This window comes from Folsomia candida, unplaced genomic scaffold, assembly GCF_002217175.1.
Source record: "Folsomia candida strain VU population unplaced genomic scaffold, ASM221717v1 Fcan01_Sc006, whole genome shotgun sequence".
NCBI lineage: Eukaryota > Metazoa > Arthropoda > Collembola > Entomobryomorpha > Isotomidae > Folsomia > Folsomia candida.
Window position 1 is genome coordinate 1,685,030 of NW_019091198.1, and position 22,553 is coordinate 1,707,582.

Sequence of the window (22,553 nt, forward strand, 5' to 3'; positions counted from 1 at the left end):
GATTGGAAACATTTTCAATGTTCCACTATTTCAATCCAACCAGAGTCGGAAACAAGACGACTTGTTCTACACTTTGCTAACAAACAACACTCATTTTCTGACATGCATTATTGCTGCTGCGAATGCTACTGGTACACATAATGTGTTGTCGTGTAAGCGAGTTGGTGGTGCCGAACAAGTAGAATTTTATTGTGTATCATGCAATCACAAGTCCAACTAAACGTTTGGACTTTGATGATGGAATAAATGCTGCCTGATATAATTTTATAAATGCTTCTTCTGGTCAGAATGCAGTGACTTGGGGAGAGAAAATTGTGGCCTAATAACCTACCTCCGCTAAGTATGCGTGCACGGCTCGCCTCACACAAGCAATAATAATTACCTCCGTCTCAAAGTTGTTAGGCAGACTTGCTCATTTTGTGGACATGAAATACGCGCACGTTGCAACGAAAAGATTCAAACGGAATGGAATAAGAACGCGTTTTTCTATTTCGGTCTAAGATTTATTTGCTAGAATATTTCTATTATGCAATTCTCCTCTGTTGTTGTGTAGGATATGGCGGATTGCTTCATTTACATAATGCTGTGTACTCGAAGCACATAGTAATACATACATAATGAGACCCACCCGAGTGAAATTAAGTTTGCCTAATTTTCAAATAAGCCTACCAAAACAATGCCCCTGCAGTACATGGAAGTCACCAGTCAAACCGACAAGCAAGTGGAAGTTACAATGTAACCGAGATTAACAGCAATATATTTTACGACTTGGATTAACCAAAAGCTATGAAATGAAAGAAAGCAAGAAAGTAATGAATAAATTCCATGTAACATTTCCATAAATAGTAATACTTCGAAATGGACAGAGCTGTAATTAAGATGAGTAGTGTTGCCTACGATGTATGTATGTACGTACGTACGTGTAGTCGGGCTAAACCACTGTAATGGTTGGGTTACACACCCCACATTCTGCATATAATAATATACAACACAAAATATGGCTGTTTCATTTCATGTTTGCGAATAAATAAGGTCTCGTCTATGTATTTCCGCCATTTGTAGAAATGTTCTCATAAACAAGGACCCAACTTGCAATCACAATAAATACGGATGCTGACGACTAACGCCATTTCATCGTATATCGTAGTGATAGTTCATATACTTAGATATGCACATGAATATCACTCCCGTACTTTGTTCAGATATATTATTCACTTATCGATATGGGGTTAGTAAATTTCTCAACACTCTGACAATTTCAAGTATCGTCGCAATTCAAAATTTTACTCTCTCAAGACTTTATTTATCTACTTGATGCCCATCCTCCCTCTGAGCATCGCACTTTCCCAAGAACAAGGAGTGGAATTTTGTTTGGTAAATTGAGTCAACAAAAATTCCAGGAATCATTTCATTAGTGACATAAAATCATGGCAGAATATTATATTTTCCTGTGGGGATCCTTCATCAGAGGGAATGAGCATAGAAATTACTATAAAAATGAGCACTGGATTGCGCAGAGTTGCCGTCTTGCGTTGTCAACGTCTTGCGACTTTCTCCCCATTTTTTCTCCATCCTTCTTTCTCCATCTCCCAAATTGATGACTTGCTCGACCCCTCAACCAGGAAGGAGATGCTATATACACTCACTCTGTTCCATTCACTTAGTCAGGAAAACTTTATCTTATCTCTCAACTACTCCAAGCCAGTCACACTCTGACCAGACCAGAGTACAATCTCACTAATTAAAGGACTCGTTCTTGTTTATGTCTTTTATGTGACCGAAAGTTGGATCGAATTAGTCTGCCTTGGAATCAGACGGTAGGTCGTCTCCCTACTGCATTCTGCAGCATTTATTTACTCCAATTCTTGTGGTGATAGTTGTGGTAACCCAGCCGCCCAGCAACTCCACCAAGCAAGTCGATGCATGCGTATACGTGGGAATCGTCCCTAATAATCTGATTGTGTCGTCGTGGCCTGCTTGCAATAATGCAAAGAATTCCTTCCCACCCTCTCCCTTCTTTCCGTATTTTCATTTTCCTGGTCTGCTCATTTGTAGGGTGGTCACTCCAACTCCATTTGATATCATCATCATCATTCGGCGAGAGAAAGAGACGTAAATGAAGTAAGTGTCCAGACGTCGGAACAAACGACAAAACACTGGGCACACGTAGAACAAAGTTCGTTCGTTTGTTCCCTGTCAAATCAAGCCAACTCTCAAATAAAATATCCGTATGTGTCAGTGGGCATAAAAATATTAAGGGCACGAGAAAGGTTGTGTTTAGCCCGTGTCTTTCTCCACCTACTTCTAAAAAATATACATTTTCTCACGCGGCCAAGCTGAGCAAAGTGAAGTCGTGGCGATAAAAAACAAGACCATGTACGTGTCGAGTAATTAATTAAAAAGAGAAGTCCAACATTTTTGCGGATAAGCCGTTGTAATTAATCATTTGTGTTTTACTGCATTTACTATAGTGTAACATTTGTAGCAGAGCTATTATGTGGTCGTGTTGACGATATTAACTAATTTTTGCTGATGTGAAGATTTGCAATCGTTGCACGCAAATTCCGTACACAGCCATTAAAATCACACTTGGAATTACGGAGCAAGCAGGAACAATCGCAATTTGCATTTATTGTTTGTTGCTGGAGGCTGCTGCATGTTTTCTTTCTGACCAATGGCCAATATAGGCACCGGGTTTGTGTGTGGCAATTCTGCTGGCTCTTGAATAAGTACGGCGAGGTGCCATGCTACTCTGAATGGACATATTCATACAAAGTTTGTGGTTGTGTGGATATTAATATTGCCAGCGCCGTGCCAGGTAGTATATGGACAAAAGCAAAACTGTGCACATTACAACACAATGCATTCACTTCCACCTCACATTTTTGGCCATTACGGTTACGTTTGTGCCCGTTTGGTTCGTGCCTGCGTATGTATTTACGTATGTACGAGGAGGAGAAAGCAGTGCATGCCGACTTGTACAGAATAAAAACACCTTTTCATGTTTACGGCATTAGCACCGGAAATTTTAGAGATTTATTCCCTTCAGCTCTCTCTCTCTCTCACCGTTCTCTGCATGCTTCTAATATTATTAGTTCATTTTTACAGAGCCTTTTTATGTCCTCTCCACCTCCGCCACTCTACAAAACCACCCACTCCCTCAAGGTGTGTGTATTTTTTCTCTTTTTTTTATTCTCTTGTTCTCTCTCTCTCTCTATGTTTAAACTTCAATTTATTATTCAATTCAAATTCCAACCGAGCCAAAAATTTAGTCTCAGCTCTAACTGTCAAGTTCAGATTCTAATTCGGAGAAGTCAAAAGCAGGAAGGAGAAAGACAAGTCAAAGGCGTTGTGATGAGTTGAAACGTTTACTCCACTGTACATAAGAAGACTTGGTCGGTCGTCTTCCTTGGTGCATGTTGAATATCAATCTTTGAGAGAATTCTTCGATTCCTAAGAAAACTGGTGGAATAGTTTCTCCACAGTTTTCTCTCGGCTTTCTCTCCGAGTGAAATTATTATATTACATCATTACTGCCTGTGTGGAGGGGGCAGGAGGTTGGTGTAAAAAAAGTAAGTGATAGTAATCTCCGAGTTGGTGGGAATTGGTTGGTTGACTTTGCACTGTTTGCTTTACTCGTGTGTAGGAGTAGGAAGGAACACGTATATGTATAAAGAGAGAGAAAGAGAGAGGAGAGACCTGCATCTGGGGAGGCTTTAAAACTATCGAATTTTATTTCACAATCGCCATAAAATTGGAACAAGGAGTGCTAGGAAAATTTTATATGTTATTTCTCACTGGCGGATGAATCATATTTCAGGAACGTGAACTTTTTTCTGTTTTATGCCCCTCCTCAGGCTCCCTAATGATAAATTATATACGGAAGAAGAAGAAGACGACGACGAAGGCAATACCCTGACTCAACTCTTCTTCAATCTTTATATTGCGGAGGATCGAAGGGTGGGTGGAAGCAGTCAGTGGGATGATGGTGGTGTGGAGGTGTGGAGTGAGAGTCAATCCGACTAAAACCACGAGGAGGGAAAAGGGAGCAGCAACAGCAGCCTGACTCTCGCTTTCCTCGGTGGAAAAGGTCATTCCGGTTCAGTCTGGCATAAATTTCAACTCCAAAAGTATCGATACACATTCACTCCGCGTTTCTCTGGGATTCACAAAAACTTCAATTATTATCCTCACCACCAACCAAGTTCAGCCAATTTAGTTTGGAAGTCACCTCCCCACCATCACCACCACCATCAAAAGTAGTGTCTTATTTCGAGGCTTCATTGTAACTCAAAATTCTAAGAGTGATCCCATCCCGTCTCCACCTCTCAGAATTATTGGGTTTGATCTGACTTGCCACAGTCTCACCTCACTTACTCTTTTAGTTTACAGGACTCACCCACACCGTCAGTTTCATCACATCAGGGATCAATTTATGCGGAATATCTCGTTAGCCTGGGAAAATAGGTGTGTGATAAGGGCAGACACAGCTCTAGTAATGAAATAGTTGCAGTGTCACACTTGTTGTTGGCTTTGGAAATGAAGTACGTTTCACTGGGTTTTGGCAGTGGTGGGCGATGGTAGAACAGAATAGCAGTGCTTTCCATTACCGTTTCACAACAATGCCTCACATACTATATGGTTTAAAATTTTCATGAAAAATGCATCCCACTTTCACATCTAATCAATGGGAAAGCAGGGAAATATTCTGAGAAACGGGGAGAAACCGTAACAACCTGCCTTCACTCCGGCTCAATGTTATTTCCGATGAACCTGATTGTATTTATTCATAGGCAATGTGTAGGCAAGTCTGGGAGAGCAATATTCTGCACTTTACTTTCTCCACTATGCATAACAAAAAGGGTTTTCAGGGTGAGAGGGACGAGGAAGATGAGACACATGCATAGCAAGCATCGCTTAATTCGCTATGCTATGTGCTCTTATTCTTCCTCGCATCGATTTCTCACCGTTCTACAATAGCAGCAAAGAGCACAAACACAAAGTCTATAATAATGCATAAAAGTACGTGAGCCTGATACTCCGCGACTGCTACCTTTCCTTTCCTCCTGTTATTGTTGAGAGAAGATAAGTCGAGGAGGAGGGAAAAATCTACGACTAAATAAACCCTGACTAGTTGATGGGAAATCTCAGAATATTTAACGTAATGCCTTCCCTGGTAATAGCTGTTTGCCGTATAAGGAGAAAGCAGGAGCTATACCAGCCTGCAAAATTATGGTAGCGGCGTGAACATGAAGAAAAATCGGTATGGAAATCGGTCCTGGCTTGACTCTTGATAGATTAGATTCCATTACTGCCACTTCCACCTCCAACCAAGTAAGATGAGTGTGAAAATAGCTGGATTAGAACAGGAGAGAAGAAGTGCTACACTCTCCTGCCCGACTTCTTCTTCTTCTTGGCACAGTCAGTCAACTCAACTTAACTCACTCGAGCTCACTCCTACTGCCTCTAACTCAATAGAAATGGTGAGGTGGTACTTTCACCAGCAGGAGCACACCGAGTGGTAGCAAGCAGCAGAATTGTACCGCTGGATAGGAAATTACTTAACCAACTCCTGTTCCTCCATCCCTGTCAGTATATTTGCAACTCGGTGTTTATGCTCCGATGTGTCCTTGATCCACCGAAACACTTTTTCCATCTCGGCAATCCTTTGCCTTTCAAGTCTCTCTTTTCCTACTTTCTTTTCATCCAAAGCTCCAACCTATCAAAGTTGATGACAATTAACTCTTTAAATATAAAACAGCAGTAGGCCGTAAGAGATGGTGGTAAAAAAGAAAGAGCGAATCCACATTCCATTCTCTCCGTCTTCTCCTCACTTTCCCTCAACTTGCCAACCTCGTCCTACTCAATTGGAAATCTGCATTCTTAATACGGCCCAATTCCAAAGTAACAATCACAAACTCATCCAATCAAAATCAAACGCCTTGTTGGATCATTTCTCCATCCAATTCCAATTCGGCTCATCACGGAAAACTTACATAATGTCACGTCATGTCATCTTGCAATCATGACTGATGATGGCAGACTACGCTTGTGTAAGGAGGCCCTACCTTCATGCAGGGCAAGGAGACGAAGAAGCTCCAACTAAATTGCAAATCTCTGCCAGTGAATCTAGAATAGTCAGCTCACCTCCATTTCTTCACCGCCGAACTCTCTTATGCTGCACGACATTCAGATAAGATGAACCACCCCGTCGCGTTTTCAACCCAATTCTATTGATTTATTGTGTCTCTTTTGTTCGGAAAGTATTGTGAGACAGTTTTCATGGAATGCTGCTCCTGTCGTCTCTTGGACGACTCATCGTATCATATTTTTAAAATACTTGGAAGCCTGCCACCACCACCACCGACAACAACAAAAACTGATTACTGCACTCCCTCCCGACCTTAATAGATATTGTCAATTTAAAACACATTTTTAGCCATGGTCGACCCTCCTCCGCTCCTTCCCAAATTAATTGACAACTTACAAAAGCAAGTTTTTTTAAATTAAAACGATTCTCATTCCAATAAAAAGTCCAATCAAATATTTCTTATTTTTACCAACCGTTTCAAATCGAGTGACTCTGTTGGAGTTCATTATTTCTCGGTATAAAAAAACTCACGCAGTTCTAATGGTCTCTGGCAACCAGCCATTTGTAGCAACAATAATATAATAAGAGGACTCACACGAACACGTTCAAATTATGAAGTTGGAGTTGACAGAGAGAGAGGTTCAAAGAAGAGAAGAATAAGACCCTGATTTTTAGCTTTAACAAGAAAAAGTGTTATTATCTGGTACAGAATAAAGGTTTGAATGATTAAATTTCCTCCTTCCTCACAGTCACAATTAAAAACTACTAAGGAGCTGAGAGGGTCCGGTTGGGAGGAGGCGTTAAACTTGTTATCGAACCTTTTCCCTACAAAGTGCCTTCATCATCGTCCTCGTCCTCATAATGAAATGGTATGAATGAGTACTTGGGGATGGAACTGTGAATCGCGTTCATGGTGTGACTTGAAATTTCAAACTGCAGGTAGTCCCAACTAGCATGAAGAGAAGAGAAAGATTGCATCATGTTTTACACTGCTTAATGACCCTAAAGCCGCTCTCACCCTCCTCCTTACTACGACTACTACGTGTCTATTTCACAGATAATTGAGTTCACCCGATGGATGCAATGCAAATCTAAACTGAAGCAATAAATAAGCTATCGACTTTCGACGCTGAATCACGAAAGGCAGTACATTTTAAACTACCACCACGCAGAACATCACCCTCCGCAACTCTTCCCCATCATCCGTCTCCCTTTTCCTTCCTCCTTTGCCCAGCCATAATTATATTCATGATACAATTTACAACTGACTTCTCTCGACAATCTCTGGAAAATTCTCTTTACAAACTATTAACTAGGTATTTAAACTCTTGAGCTCTAAATTAGGATACAAACGAAGGAGGGTGAGTTTGAGGAAGTTTTCAGGCTATGTACGCACGCTACGTACACATTTCGTTCGCATCATTCATTCGTTCATTCGCTTGGCTGGACAACCATTTCTCTGCTGCGAGATGAGATATGAAATGCAGTGTGATTACATATGACTGGAGGCAGGGTGAGGCAATAGTTTGATGTCACCTAAACAAATTTATGTGAATATGTAAGAAGAGAAGCTGGCTTTCGTTCGTCATTGAGAAAGTCAAGCTCATTCAGGATGGAAAATCTTTATTTTTATTAAAATTTTGATGATTACACAATTGCAAAGATTTCAGAGTCAGCGAGACACGCACAATTATTCGAATGGATGGTTGACGTAATAGTTTGAATTAAACTTGATAGATGTGGACGGACTGCTTTTTGTGTCCCGCTGAATTTGTGCAGTGCAGTGATATGTTGCATGCAGCCTATTTCTATTACAAAGTCCTCCTCTGGCTGGATTAGTATCTAAATATGTATGCAGGAGCATTTGTACATGCGAATGATATCTGGTAGCCTGCAGTGTCGTCGGGTTCTAATAATGCGTACATACCCGTGCAGTTCATTCCCACTGTTTCCATTAGGGAGAGCCCAATGGGAAACAGTGTTGGGAAAATGGGAAGGATTCCCCATCACTTTTCTCAAATACGAACCCATTGATTCCCATTCGAAATTTCGGCAGAAAAATTCCACTTCGGCATATATGATATCGGTGAACAGTATCCAGTATGATAATATAATATATGAAAACCATCAAAATTCCCTTTGGACATCTTAAAATAAATCCCAGAACAAAAACAAAATATCGACTATTAAAAATTCAATGTATTTATTTATACAAGAATCCAATTAATAAATTTTATACTATTCTTAATTCTCCTCTACCAAGTTGAGGTACTCCTCAACTCTCGTTTCTGAATCATCGGAATTCGAACAACTGAATTCCGGCGACGTGATCGTAGAATTTCCAGCCAGACCTGTGAGACGATTCATCTTCTTTCTGGCATCCCCAGGAATATTGTGAAGCTTCTTTTCAAAAGTTAACTACTCAACAGTATTTGGTTTCAGGTCGAAAATTTCCGTTGTGTAATCTATAAAAAACAGTACATTTTCTTTTAGGTTTTTTCATGTTTTTTTTAACCATATAGATCAATAATATGATGAATATCAAGCTCACCCTTTAATGTTTTAAATCGGATAGGGTCGATACATCTTCGAACGTTGTTCCGAATTCAAAATAGCTTTTGTCCTCCCAACATACGACAGCGTGGGTCATGTCACCGCAGGTATATTTAAAAGAATAGAAAATTGACCAGAGCGAGTAATTTAGGCTGACCAAAGAGAAACTAAAAAAGCATGACGAGGAGTGAATTCCAAATATGCCGCTCAGTATTTATCGGGGATGCTTGATATATTTCATGCCTTTTCGTCTAAATCCAATATGATTAATTCAGATGGGATATTGAGTTTTGTAATGCAAGTATGTTCCAATCAGATCCCGTTAACGTTAGCAATTCCATTGGGGACCTAACAGTCATTTTCCTGTATAAAAATTTCCAATTGGATTTTTTACATGAAATGCATATATGCATCACATCTTATTGGAAATATACTGTAATCATAAGGGATCCGTAAGGATCCATCTACTGTTCAGATTCCCCAATGGATCCCAAGTCTCAGAAACGCACGGGTAAGTATGTTGTGTTGTGCGAGTTGACGTCTCCTTGCTGCTGGTTTATAAGTAATTTCGTAATACGCCAAGGAAGAAATAATGGGAATGACGGAGCAGGCAGTGCAGTGCGTCTGCATATACTTTGTTGACGATTGCTTTGGAGATTTGATGAAACGAAATGAAGGGAGAAAGAGGGGAGAAGGAAATTATTCATTCACTTGGCCGAGGACAGCATTCATTTAATGAATTACGGAATCTCAATAATACTTCCTGCCATGGCAGAAACCAATTAATCCAAATTTAATTATCTCTGCTTGCTGACAGCTCTAATGGTCTTCTCCGATTTTGTTTCATTTTCATATTCAACACACAGTTCCATTTTTAGGCCGAGTGTGCTCCTTGCTGCCATGAATATGTACTATAAGTACGCGGCGATGACAAATGACTACATGCGAATATGGACGACAACCTTTCTCCCAGCGAGCACCCTCACCTCACGAATTCACGATTGACGATAATACCACCACGAGTACGACTACTGTGCTATTACCGCCGATACTTGGTTCGATATTAACCTCTCACCTGTCCACTTATGATCGATATCGTGTAATGTCCTCCATTTACCGGGTCGATCCCCATTCCCTCCCCCCCACCACCACCCGTACAGATGAGGATATTCCAATTATCTTTGTTTAGAAGGTTTTGTAATCATTTCTTCCCTCCTGCTGCCCTGCTTTTAACTGCACGCGCACTCCTCCAAGAAAAAGTTAACTCCATCCAATATGTATGTGCAAACTAAGGCAATTACCCCTTTAAAACTTGCCATGTTTATATGTACGTATACCTTACGGCGTACAATTTATTAGCAACATTTCTCTTTGCAAAACTTCCTGGCATCATGCACACATGTACAATGTACATGCACCACCAAACATACGATGCTTCTCTCTAAATAAGGTGTGGAAGTTGGAAGTAACGAACCCTTGCTAAATGAAGGTAGCACGACAAACAAACCTGGCACTTCACCTCTTGTTCCAAGCATAAAGCGAACTTTGAATTCGCAACTGTACTGCTCACGAAATGAGATTGAATTGGGACAGAAACAGGAGCCGAGGTATACCTCGGCTGGGTTGGAGAGAAAACAATAATCATAACTTTCACCCTCGTGTCAAGGAGGAGGAAAATGAGTATATTTCAGCTTATTACAGTTTCCCTCTCCGAAAAGTAAAATATTACCTGGCGTTGTTGTGGCGTTTGGAAAATACGCAGGTTCGGATAAATTAGTGTGTGCACCAAGTATACACATGTCACTTTTCCCTCTGCTGCTGCTGCGTGTCTGCACATTACGTAGGATCGAAAAACGAGTAAAAAAAGTAGCATCGATGATGTACTCCAATTACAATGCAGCATTACTGATTCGTAATTGTGTACAGATCGACGAGCATTCATCGAGAATTATCTCTCGGTTGAACGAAATTGCGGAAATGTGTTTTTTTAATATTTCAAACCCTTTAGGAACGAAAATGTACGTACACATGTACGTGCAGACAGTGTCTGGTTTAACCTAAAGTTCAACCTAAAGTTCATATACGCAAGGCACGATTATGTATAATATGGATTTAAAGGTATATACCTCCTGCGAGTTTACGTAATGGGAGTACGTGCAAAATTTTTCAGAGGTGGAGAGAATGACCCAGATATGTGTCGTAAAATAAAAACAAGTTCTACCCTATTTCCGGTTGGGGACTCATCGTCAACTTTTCTTTGCAGGAAAATAAATTATCATCTGGAGGCTTATTTTCTCTGTCTTTGTGCAACCATCTGAACTCGGAGTTCGCAACCTACACACCTTAAAGTTCTTATTCTCTCTTTCATTTTCGTCCTCCTCCATATCCCAAGTCTTAAATTAAACAGGAAAACTGCCTACATTTCTCCCGACTTGGCTGCAGATATCTTATACCAGAGCTTTTTTGCACATTATATAAAAAATTACGAGATAATATTTCTTAATAATTTCCCTCTTACGTGCAACCTAATTCACACTGTTGTACGTAAGTATGCTAAATTGTAAAAAATATGGGGGTTGACACGGTCGAGATCTTTGGCCTAAATCCTACTGCAGTTTTCTACGACTCCTTTTTTTATAATTATCTCTCTCTAAACATATTGCTACTTTTTCTCATAAACCGGATCGATTAAACTTATTAAGATGGACGAACAAACAAACAAACAAATTATTTTCCAAGATTAAGGAATAATGTATTTATTAAGCGACGATGTACACCCTGGAATAACGATCCAATAACAATTTCAGGATCGAACAAACTTTTCACATTTTCCTGTTCGCTAACTACCATAAGAAAGTCAAATGGATGTTGTGCTGCTGTTATTTGTTTGTTGTTTGCAGTTCGTGCTTTCCACTCTGTTTCAACAAACTCAAAAATATTATTAAACTATAAGCTGACAGAGTAGAAGAACGCAGCCTCCATTGTTAAGACTTGGGTTTTTGTTTCTCCTTCATGCGCGGAGAATCGCATGGCAATAAGATGTATTTTTATTCTATTACCAGTGTTTCTTTCATGGCGTACTACGTATGCTTCTCATCCATTAAATTGCATAAGGCACGAATAAAAAAATCGAATGAAAGCTACCACGCAACGTGCAAGCTGCCTAAACCAGAATCGGATGCCGAGTGAATATTGAATGCTTGAACGAGGTTCGTTTTAAAAAATGATGATGTGCCGTAATGTGCAGCCGAGTGATGTAGTAGTAATGTGAGAGGTAATAAATTGTATTAGTTCTCACTAGGTGTGTAAATCAGTAATATGCGTGTAAGAGTTGGGGCAGGGACCAAATGTAATTCTGTAATGCTAGCCAGCTAGGATTGAATAATACTGAATTGTCGTGTCCGCTCCAGCAACACGCCGGCTTCTCTTCTACACCCAAACATGTATTTTTTTTAATGAAGTGCATTCTTTCAGACTTTTTTTCTTGTCGAAACCATTTCTTAGAAAAGTTAAGTCTGTGCGTATAATAAAATTGGAAAATTTCCTAAAACTGATTTACTCCACTTTTACATATTTATTTTAGCAGATTTTTAAACGATTCTGCCAAAAAATAAGAAACTCTTTGATCTTTTGCTGCGAGAAATATCGAGAAACCATTAGTGCATGTGGGGATAAGTGCAATCCATTGCCTGCACCCACGAACTCCAGCATGGACATCATCTTTCGTTCCTTGTAAACTGCTCACTAATCGAAGGCGGACCAAGTGTGGCCTGTCTAAAGAGCTGCCTGGATATGAACAATTGTTTAACTTCATTTATTTTTTGTAGCTCTTTCTTCCCAAGACAAATTGCTGGCCGGACCACCAACCAGTCGAACGCTAATGTGCAGCAACACCTTCTCCGATCGCTTAACGGAAAGGAATATTTATGTGAGTTCAGTACCTGGCTGTCTGTATCCTCAGTTGTAGGTCATTATGTACGAGTACAAGTTGGTCAAGAGAAACAATGAGAGAAATTACGGCAATGTAGGTGGAAACATGCACACAGACGGACACAAAAACACGTAACAACTTTTGCCGTCCCTCGATAAATAATTAGGAACGTATGCACGTCAATTGTGGCGCAGTCTACGTTTATATATATACGCCGTACTTAAAAATAGTACTCTAAGCAAGATTTCATAAACAAAAGTGTCATATTACGTAACGTAATTACCTGTTTAAGATTTATGCGTATATTGCATTATTAATTGTCATTTCAAGTTCAGCCGGCCAATTAAAATTCACACCCCCAGCGATAATATAATAATTCATATCAATCCAATCCGACATGGTTGTTTATGTGAGTATTTTGGTCGTATTTATGTATGACAAACTGGAATACATGATTAATAATTAAAAAGGATATGATGTCATCAATACTTTAAACATCCACCTACGTTTTGTCTCATTGAGTGTATAATATAGTTTTGAAGTACGTAATATAACGGTTTAATAGTCAAGCTGACATTTCTCTTGGCCTATCTGTCTGCCGCCTTGCCACTATATTTCCCCTCTGTCACGAAAGAATCAATAATTGACTTAAGGAAATTCCAACACAATTAGAAAAGTAAATGTTGGTTCGTCCCCAACTTTGAACAATCTGCTCATTTTCACTTTGGTTAATTAGAAAGTTCCAAAGGCTATATAACTTAGAGTGATAGAGGGAAAGGGTATAAAACTGATAGGAGGACCACGACTCGCTTTCAATTCAATAATAGCAGAGAGAGAGAGATAGACCCATCAGATTGAAGTCGATACTTATTAAAATTGCATCATTCACTGACGCATTGACCACTTATCTAAAAGCCTTGCCTTGTGCTTTCCCTTTATCTGGCGTGTAAGCCGTGCCAATTGACAAATGCCAAATTTCATGTTGAAGGAGAGAGAGAGAGAGAGAGAGAAATATATTTATATTTATGTGCGGTTACGTCGTCCAACGAATGTAATGTAGTAACGTGTCTATTTTCGCCAAAGTGTGGTCTAAACAAAGTCGAGAATTTTCTATTTTTAAACTGTCATTTCCATTTTATTTGGACAAAGTGGTAGAAAATCGTTTCGTACTCAAGTGTTGTGGCGAACCGATAATCATGATGCGCAGACATTCCGTTTAGATTTAATTTCAGTAGTAATTAACAACTGTTTCAACTCCTGGAAGCCAATTCTAAATAAATTCCAGGAGGAGATGGAAACATTTTTCAACTTGTTTACAGTCGCAGGTAGCGTGTTTTGGTGGGAAGAGAAGGAATAAAACCTTTAATTTTGCAAGTTTAGTATTTGGCAAAGGCCCAGCTCATTCCAACGGAAGCTCAACTGCCTGCCTTTCATTCCCACTTGTGAATGAAATTCCAAAATAACATTAGAAATCAAGATGTTTAACTAACTCGGGAATGTGCTCATATACATGTTTTCAATCTTTAATTTTCAATCCATTCTGTCCTCCTCCTCGAAGAGACAATCTCTTAATCTCCAAAAACTGCAATTCCATCTACAAACTCCCAGCCATCAAGGTTTTCCAAATCGGCTGCACATTTACCATGAATCACATTTTTAAATGCACACGACGTACCATAGTTAATACAAGAAGGAAAGTAAACACCACGAGTAGTGGTTTGTACAAGTCACATTTCCTTAAATTATGCATTCACTAATGCTAGGCTCCCTTTGTCCTTGTCTGTCTCAAAACAAATGCATCGCCTAAAATTGGAAGAAAAGGCTCATTACTTATTAGTTGGGCCTCTCGATGGCAATAATCAATCAACAAACCGGTCACATAGCCGGTGGTAGTAGTTTTAGATCGAACTTTCAAATAAATACCCTCAACTATTCATGCCGTGCTATCATATCCAGCCATCTATCTGACATGAAATCCAGGACGAAAGTGTTAAAATAACGTTATTCGAAACATCAACCTGATGCACTTTACTATTCTTGGAAAAGTTTCTGTTTGAAATGACTCCACTCCTCGAGTGTGTTTTTCCTCGAGGTTTTTGCACATACGTAAACACCGTGGTCGTCTCATCCTCCTCCTCCCTCACCGTTGTGTACTAAATGTATTGAAATGAATTGAATGGTTTACTGCTCCATTATTATGACTGGAGAAAGCAGGCGAGCCACTGGAGGCCGAGAAGTTGGGTTTACGTCAACCCCAACAAAGAAAGCAGTTTTGTCTGGTATTAATACCGTTCAGACAGCGGTCGGACAGAGAAAGCAAAGAATGAATAATAGACCCACTCTGAAGTGAAGTATAATTGAATTAAGCAATAGAAAACAGAATGGACTTGTGGTTTGCGAAATAAATTGTTGAAATACTTACGGAGAGTGAAGAGGAGCTGCTTATACGAGTATATTTCCTCCTCCTCCCTTCGTGGAATGGTATGGTCGTCCTGGGCCAAGAAGAAGAAGACGAAGTTCTCCCACTCACGCCAATGAAGAAGTCTCCACAAGTCCAAGAGGGAAGGGATATCGTCGTATCCTGTTCACCACGGCAGCAGCCAAGTCGTCCTTATTCCGCTGTTGGAAATGAAATGGAGCACACAATTCACAAAATGTGGGCCAAGTAGGATTGAATTGTTGAATTAGCGGAGGCGTTCTTCATTCGCTGACCAACACGCACGATAAGAAGATATATATGTACACGGCATTATTACACGAGAGGAGAAGTGGATGCGATCAACCGACTTTCCCAGTGCAAATATTAACATCGACCAGCCATGTACCAGCAAAACACAACAAAAGTTGGATGGACGATGGCTCCTGGTTGGAGTTGTCAACTCTTGTATGCCTTCTCATTAATTTTTCCCTTAATTTTATAAATGGACTCCTTGGTGGAGCATGTTCTTTTAGCTTTAGCCCTTCTCATCCCTATTCTACTACTACTACGGCTGCCAGACTTCCCACAGTTCGGTTGTCTCTCCTCCTTTCCCCCGTCCTTAAAAAGATTCTACTACTTTCTTATTACGTTATACAAACTCAAACTCGCAAAGGATGACTTCCGCTCAGAACGCCGTTATGCAATGTGTGTATAACCACCTCCACTTCTTGAACAAATGACTTTCTCTCAAGTAGTTGGGCGTAGATAGTATCCATGCAGTTAATATTTGTCCTTGTTGTGTTCACTTTTTGGCATAAGAGAAAGTCGATGACTTATAACGAATGCTTGACTAAACAACATGCTGCCAATTGAACGTCACCATCGACAACTTTCCTCCCTGGATTACTACTCCCCAAATGAATTTAAGATAATTGATGGCAATATTCGCTGAACTAATCAAGCAATCCAACTTTTGAGAGGAGTTGCCTTCTACGACATGTTTTGTAATCTCAAGCACACTAATTGTAACAGTTGTCGGAACAATAATGGATTCAGTAACAGTTACGTAAGATTAGGGGACAACAATTTATAAGAACCTCTGTTAATGAGGGGAAAGAGAGAGGAGAAGAGCAAAAGAGACATGAAAAATTCCACCTTAGCCTCGTCCTAAGCAAGTGGGGTACAACTCTGCAATTGGAAATTGACAGGAGGAGAGGAAAACAACAAGTTATAAATTTGTAACACGGTGTCCTTCACTTTCCACTACGACTACTAAAAAAAGTACTGCAACTCGAGTCGCATTGAAACTTTTGGTGTTTTGCTCAGAGTTTTTTTCTTTCTCTTTCTCCGGATAATATTCCCACGGACGGCACAAGAATAATCAACTAACCGTATTTTTTCTATTGCCTCGTACTATAATGACTGAGAGACAGATGTTGATGGAATTACTGGCCTGGTTTAATATTTGATTTAACTTCCGTGCTACATAATTGAAAAATGCAATAAACCATTTTCTATTCCGGCTCCGTGTTCAATGTCACCACGTAAGTACTAAAAATCGAGCTGGTTTATATAGTTTTCATGTGTAGTCTCTTTCCAAGGTCCATGTGCGTTTTTTGACAGTTTTGATGTCACCAAGTTAAGCATTGGGGAAATTGAGAAAATCATTTTTTCATGAAGAAACCTAATTATTTTTACTTTTGCTTGAGGAATATTGGATAGTTTCTCGTGATTAGTTATTTTATCTGGATTAGATATCGCTCATCATTAAAGATTTATAATTGTGCTATTTAATTTTTCACTCTACCATTTCTTGCTCCACTCAACCTTGTGGGTGGACATTAGATGTCAATCATTGTTGCAAAATTCGTATTAGAATAGAAGCATTTTTATTGTAGTGGGTAGTAATTATAGAAACGAAGCATTTCTATATTTAGTGAATTATTGCAGAACAAATGGGTTTTGGATACAAAAATGAGTTTCTCAATTTCCCAATACTTAAAACAGTACCACGGGAGGAGCTTAGTGACGTCGGAGACGTATATTTTGGAAGAGAGTACATGTCAGGGTAGGGAAAATATTGGGGGTTTTCACGACCTCTTCGTAAATAACGTAACTTTGTTAGTTTACATCACCTACGAAAACTTGGGCATGAAAGTCCCTGGTAAAATTAAATTAACTAATTCGGCATTTTCATGAAAATTCTAGTATGCTTTTCATGAAGACTTGCACATATTTTATTTAAGAATAAAGCATCAATTATCATATTAACCAGCATAGCTAAAATTTAACAAAACTTTTTACCAACGAAAAATACGCATTCAACTTGCGTAAGCTCAATACGAGGCTAGAAATGCATGGTGAATTTGGTGACGCTTACACTGCTTACGACAGTTACGCAAGTTACAAAGAAGTAGTGAACCCCCGACTATTATATATGTACATACGTATTCGTATTACCTTGGTAAACAAACTGTTGAATTAATCCCTCAGTTTTTGATTAGTTTTTGCTGTCTCACAATTTTTCTCACTCACAACTTGTTTTGTTTTGTTATTTTTAGGATTGTAAAAGAAGCCAAACACCAAATATCGATTTCACGCTTAATTTGTTCAGTTACTAGTTACGTTACGAACTACTACTGCTACGTACGTCCAGTTCTGGAGGTGGTGGTCATTAGCACGAACAAATGATGAGACACGATGGAATAGTTTTGTATGTCTCTCTTTCTCCTGTTCAGTCCTGTCCTTTTTTAGAATGGTTATGAAGCACTAATAATGGCACTAATAATAGGTGGCAGAAGTAGGAAAAATGAGTAATATGTAACGATAATTGTCGAGGGCAAGAGGATATTTCTGCCACTTGTGTAGTTTTCTCTACTTTTCCTGCTGCTCCTTCTACCCTGCCTGCACTCTCATATTTCATTAGCTTGATTTACTCTTCTTCTTCCACAGTGTTGGAAATGTGAGATTTTGTCTCTTATTTAATTTAAGGGTGTCTCCGTTACTTGAGTCTTAAAGTAATTTGAAATTTAGTAGTGCGTACACACGACGACGGAGGTATGAGAGGGGAAAGGGCTTCGTTCTTGGGTGACAGGAGGGACGATTTGTTACCTCGGATCGGATTTGTTGGTTGGTGGTGGTGGAAAATATCCTCTCTAGAAGAAGAAGAATGTCACTACGATTTCTCTGTCCACTCGTCGTAAATAAATAATGCTTCGCCCCACGTTCTCCCAATATCCGGGCAGAATTATTAGTTCAGTTGAGACGCAAGATTTCCAAGAGACACTGAAATCGCACTAATGACGAGATACTCATTCCCATCCAACTTTTGGTTTCCGATTAGTAAACTTTAACTCGAAACGGGATCAGAAGCCAAAATAACTCTCAAAACAGGCTTTTAAAATAATTTGCTTTCCACCCAGTCACAAAACTAGACGGAGAAAACCACAGCATTACAACAAGTAAGCAAGGAAATGCCGACGAGGATTCTCACTTTCTCCCTCTTTCTGGGAATGCCGTATGCCGAATGCAGTCGTAGTCGCAGTGTGCGAGGAGATGGTAGCTCTTCCACACCCAGATTGAGACTGGGGCAGAGTTGGCTCTGGTACCGGGGTTGAGTTAGCTTTCGATCTTCTCCAGCAGTGAAAGGCTTCGTAGTTTACCACTTGGCTCACCCACTCGTCGCAAGCAAGGCTAGCTGTAGACTGGAAATAGTGGATTTTGTTACTGGAGTTTCCGAGGGTTTTTCACTGGGAAGACGAGAAATGTGTGTTCCAAATGCATGGGGGAATTTTAGATGGACGAGAATCCAGTCCGTCTGAGCAAGTCTGTTTGCCACAGTGGGATATGATGTGATGGGATCTTCTCGTGAAATATATTCTTCTTCTTGGTCGCCCTTTCCACACTGGGGATGGATTTAGGAGCTGGTGATCAGTTTTAAACACAAAATCTGGCATCTTTATATTTCAGTGAGGAATACTTTCTTCCAGAGAGGAACATGAAAAGGTGTGGGTTTGGCAACAATATATTTTGGCGAGGATGAGATAAAGAAGGGAGAAGTATCTATGTCGTCGTGGTTGGTTGGTACATATGTAATAAGTTGAAGTATGTGGGACAATTGGTCCAGAGGATGGAGGAGACCACACGCAGAGAAGAATGCCAGAATGCGAATTTTATGCAATAAAAAACATTAAAAACAACTATACAAGTTGAGAATGCATTACCAACGAGTTTATTTTCAGGCAGAATTAGCCCCCACGTCAAACTTTGGGTGACGCATGGTCCACCCGTTTGTGTTTTGGAATGACAAGCATGAGAAACGATGGACAATTGGTGTATGTACAGTTTTATAACAAAACGTTGTAATTTTCCAGCAAGGAAATGCATGCCGGGAAGTGGGAGCGTGGTGGGTAAGAACGAATCAACATAGAAATCTCATTAGTCACATTCGATCACTTTTTGCGAAGGGAATTTCTTTTTTATATCCCATTTATTGGTAAACTCCCCACGCATGCATGCATGGTTATCCAGTGGATAGGACAAGAAATAAAAGTTGTCGGGCATGTGGAGAGTTAAGGGTGAGACGTATGTGTAATGTTTCTACACGAAATGGAGAGACCGTCGTCGTCGTCGGTATTTAAATCATCTGCTGCATCCATGACAAATCCATTTTATTGTTTGCTCGCTAGATCCAATAAGTTGGAAATTCAGATTGGACTTTGGCGCAGATTGGTGCACAATTCCACATAAACATCAATATCAATTCATCCATCTCTGCCTGTACGTTTCCTTTTGTCTTCTTGTGTTGCATGTAACTGTGTTATTTGCAGAGTCGACCAACTGAATGATGTGGAATGAGACTCATTTGCTTGAAATGAGGCTTAATGCCTCTTGCTCTTCTTACCCTGTGCTGATCTGCACTTTGATTTTGAGGCAGACATTGTCATTTCACTCGCCCCAGATCCAGTTGAGCCTTGGATTTCCAATTTGCCTGGCTCAACGTTCTACGAGTTCTCCTCCTCTATCCTTGGTAATTGGTAATAACAGAGAACAGGGCCCTTATTCCATTGTGTTGGACGACGGATTACATTACAGCCAGCCAGCCCAACAACTTGCCTGCTTGCTAATACCACTGGCCGAGTGTATGAGGCGACTAACCAACAAACGTATCATCGTGAGACATATGAATTCATACAATATGTTCGTTTTCTCGTCTATAACATTATTATGGACTTTGTCAACAGACAGGAATTCAGACTTGAGAATTAACTGCATCTAATCTCGCTTCATGAGCATCATCAACCCCACTGACGCTGAATCTATATGACAATATGTGTAAGGATGGAGTAGGGAACATGAGTTTAATAATAATATGTATGTGATATGAGCATCAAATTTTTCGAGTAGTCACAGAATTTAATAATAAGCTCAACAGCGCAAGGCGAACAAATCGTGGCAAATTAGCGTGAAAATTAGATTCTCATTTTTTGCATCATGAAGGTTCATGTTACATACGTTAGGTTTAAAAAACTTTTTCGACTCATGTTCATCCCGTAGTAAAAAATTTGCAAGTAAACAACAACTTTTTTTCATATTCAGTATCTCCAACTTGCAGATTACCAAAGAAGACCATGTCGTCGCATAAGAGAGATGAACTGGTTTTGGAGAAAAATAGCAGGCATCGGTGGTCAGGCAGGCATTTGGGTGAACTGTTTGCATTTTACTCCCTCATGCTGGACAAATTACTTATATATGCGTACATATACCACTACACTTTCATGTCTTCGGTGCGAGTGCAGGTTGAACCTACTCGCCGTTTCGGATCGGATTTCTCTTTTCTTCCTTTAATGTGTTTATGACTCATCCCTCAGTCGACTTGTTCCATTCTTAACGGAGGGCAAGTTTCGGAGGGGTAATGGCCAATTTCTATCAACTCTCCGGATAAAGTGTTAGTAATCCACCACCCGATGAGCATACAAGAAATCTACTTGCAGTTCCGTATTTTTCCGCCTTTGGATGACTGAAATTGAAAAATTCTAAACCGGAGACAATTTAGAATCCGCCCGATGATCTGTCATTCCAGGAGGAGGAAAGTTGAAAATAAACAATTTCAAAATTGACCCAGAATGATGGATCAGTCGCATTAACTGATCTGGGGTCACTATATGTGTACATATATGAGACACAAGATCACCACTCTCCTCGTCCTATTGTTTACCGTGGCATATTGGATGAAATTCAGGGACACATCAAAGGGAACTTTCTGGCGGAAATATTGACAGTTCCTCCAACTGCAAATATTGTAATCAACGTTCACTCTACATTACTGCTCACACATTGGAACTGGATCATTGATTTGATACTGTAAATTTGATATTTCAAAACACTCATTTGTGTCTGCCTGCCTATTTGACTTTGAGTTTGAGTGAGGCACCAACTGCGTAGCGTTCATGTAATTTTGAGTAGTTGGCCTCTAGCTCGAAGAACTGTACAAGTTTGAGTTGTGGTGGAAGAAAATAAAGGGGCTTTTATAATACTGTACGTACATACGTATGATTGTTATTACATTCGTCAAAAATATAATAAGCTCTCCCAGCCTCATATTCATTACATCTCGTACATAGGAGAGTGACATTTCAAACAAACAAATAAGGTTAATGACGAGGAGATGAGGATGGATGTTTGCGTGTATGTACATAGCTCACAAGGTTCCCATCCAGCAACAAATATGTAATAAGGAGGAAATGAACCAAGTGGTGAAATTGAGTGAGTGCTAGTGGCGACCTGCTGACAAATCGCCTTGCGCCTTGTTTTTCTTGATTGTGGAAAATTTATACCATTCCGGCCAAACCGATCCCCCCCGAGGAAGAAGAAGAAGAACCTGAAAGTCCCCCATCCATCCATCTGCTAATGAGGTTGTGTTTGTTTATTTTATTTGAAACCTTAAGAACAAGAAGGGAGGGAGGGAGGAGGGGTGAGGGAATGAGGGATGGGGTCGTGGAGCAAGTTGCTTATCATCATCCACATAAATGTACAGTTATGAGATAAGCTGGCTGCCTGGCTGGCTGGAACTCAACGTTCAGAGTGCTTTACAAAAATCAAGCCAACCGTTGAGTGGCAGTGGATTAAGATTTCATAACCTAGATGATGCCAGAGAGATGTTTATGCTGAACGAAATATTAAATATTTCAGTTTGAGCTTGTTGATGCAATTTGAGAGTCAATTTTCGACAAGATTAAGAGTAGTGGGCCAATTATTAGAAGCATCAGATTACTTTTCCCGTACGACGCTCTCTGATGCCAAAGCTGTATGTATAGTTTTATGATATTTACTTAAAGAGCAAACAAGAACGTCATTAACGAAAACATATCAAAATACCAATTCACTCACTAACTTACGCACTTGCCCACTCGCACTTATCTCAGAACAGCAATGTATACATAGTTTTATTGCAAGCATATTTGTTTTTCAGTCCGTTTTACTATCAATTCTTCGAACTGGGCATTATTTATATGTGCTGCACCAGTCACTATGTTGTGATGTCCGGAATTTGATAATTC

The 22,553-nt window shown here is 39.8% G+C and overlaps 1 protein-coding gene across 3 annotated transcripts in view; it reads right to left on the reverse strand.

Moving 5' to 3' along the window:
* Positions 1-18,661, reverse strand: part of LOC110850896 (teneurin-a) — a 124,281-nt gene extending 105,620 nt beyond the window's left edge. For all 3 annotated transcript variants that reach the window (XM_035852570.1, XM_035852571.1, XM_035852569.1), the window contains exons 1-2: positions 17,455-18,661; positions 14,998-15,194 (exon numbers count right to left, since the gene is read on the reverse strand). The gene's annotated coding sequence lies outside the window, so the exon portion shown is untranslated. The remainder of the gene's footprint in view (positions 1-14,997; positions 15,195-17,454) is intronic.
* Between the last annotated feature and the right edge of the window lie 3,892 nt (positions 18,662-22,553).